This window comes from Alosa alosa, chromosome 4 (genome assembly GCF_017589495.1).
Source record: "Alosa alosa isolate M-15738 ecotype Scorff River chromosome 4, AALO_Geno_1.1, whole genome shotgun sequence".
NCBI lineage: Eukaryota > Metazoa > Chordata > Actinopteri > Clupeiformes > Clupeidae > Alosa > Alosa alosa.
In genome coordinates, this window is record NC_063192.1 from 30,941,814 (window position 1) to 30,944,028 (window position 2,215).

The window sequence follows — 2,215 nt, forward strand, 5'->3', positions numbered from 1 at the left end:
TCTGTCACGTGAGATATCTGTCTACCAAATCTTTATAAAATCTCAAGAATGTGTGATGTCATGTTTGCATGCAATACACAACCATGAAATATGAAAGTTCCCACCAAATCAGCCTGCACTCTGTGTTGCGCTCAGTGGTACTGTAGAGTCTGAGCAGCCTTTGTTTAGCTGCACACATTCTTTCAGATCCGGGCAGACTGCTCTGCAGCTGTCAGTCGTGACTAAAGCTCTGTTTCAGTTTTTCATTTCCCAGCCTAACTGCAGCAGGACCAGAGTGTGGACTTGCACAGAAAACTTGCATGGAGAGAAGACTGGCAAGACTTATGGATTTCATCCCTGGTTGACCCATGTGAAGTGATGCAGCCACAACGTAGACAATGTTGACATCTACAGTACAGCTGATTAAGCTAATGATGGTTAAAGTGGGAGCTGACATCACTTTAGTCCTGGGAGTTAATCTTCAACATTTATACTTGTTGAAAACAATTGGAAATGATATAAAACAAGAAAAGCTTTAGAGTATGAACATGGCTGCAGAAATGGAATGACAACAAACAAAAGCATTCCTAATTATCAACATTCCTAATTACCAACATTCCTAATTACCAACATTCCTAATTACCACAACATTCCTAATTACCAACATTCCTAATTACCATATGACCCCTCCTTTCAACATTCCTAATTACCCTATGACCCCTCCTTTCAACATTCCTAATTACCATACCCTATATGTAAATATGACCCCTCCTTTCAGCAGTCCTAATTACCATACCCTATATGTAAATATGACCCCTCCTTTCAGCAGTCCTAATTACCATACCCTATATGTAAATATGACCCCTCCTTTCAGCAGTCCTAATTACCATACCCTATATGTAAATATGACCCCTCCTTTCAGCTTTCCATACCCTATATGTAAAATATGACCCCTCCTTTCAGCATTCCCTCCTTTCAGCATTCCTAATTACCATACCCTATATGTAAATATGACCCCTCCTTTTCAACATTCCTAATTACCATATATGTAAATGTAAATATGACCCCCTCCTTTCAGCATTCCTAATTACCATACTCCACATACCCCCTTTCAACATTCCTTTCATTCCCCCTCCTTTCAGCAGTCCTATTACCATAAAAATATGACCCCTCCTTTCAACATTCCTAATTACCATACCCTATATGTAAATATGACCCCTCCTTTCAACAGTCCTAATTACCATACCCTATATGTAAATATGACCCCTCCTTTCAACAGTTCCTAATTACCATACCCTATATGTAAATATGACCCCTCCTTTCAACATTCCTAATTACCATACCCTATATGTAAATATGACCCCTCCTTTCAGCAGTCCTAATTACCATACGACCCCTCCTTTCAACATTCCTAATTACCATACCCTATATGTAAATATGACCCCTCCTTTCAACATTCCTAATTACCATACCCTATATGTAAATATGACCCCTCCTTTCAACATTCCTAATTACCATACCCTATATGTAAATATGACCCCTCCTTTCAACATTCCTAATTACCATACCCTATATGTAAATATGACCCCTCCTTTCAACAGTGGATCAGAGGATCAGCAGTGGTGTCCTTTCAGCGGCTTAACATAGTCCTCAAGACACTGATCTGTGCCTGCTGGCAGCTGTGAGACCCTCCATTATCTGGCCTCAGCTCTGCCGGCCAAGTAATCTCGCCTGACTTTAATCACACTCTCACATTAATTGCTCCAGTACAATAAAGAAACAGCTGCTTGAAGACAATATCTGCTCAGGACACTCAAGATGTGTGCTCTCTAATGACCAAATCTTCAGGCCAAATGTGTCTCTCTCTCTCTCTCTCTCTCTCTCTCCTCTCCTTCCCACTGGTGAATATCACTGATGACTTTCAGCAGCTATGTGTGCCCTTGTTACAACCACAGTCTTGCCATGGATGAAATGATGAATGAATGACTGTGGATGAAGATAGATGAAATGAATGTGAAACCCTAATGAAATTCTGCAGCTCAGATTATTTATTATTACTATTCTCATGGGTTAATTGAACAGACATCTAAATTTGTTTTAGTTTATTTCCAATTAATTTGCAGGTAAAGTAAATTGATTCATGTACATAGGTGTTGCATACTCTCGTTAGCCAGCCCCTAATTTAGCTTGCATTTTCTCATGCATGCATTTCCGTCAGGACACCAGAAATAGATTG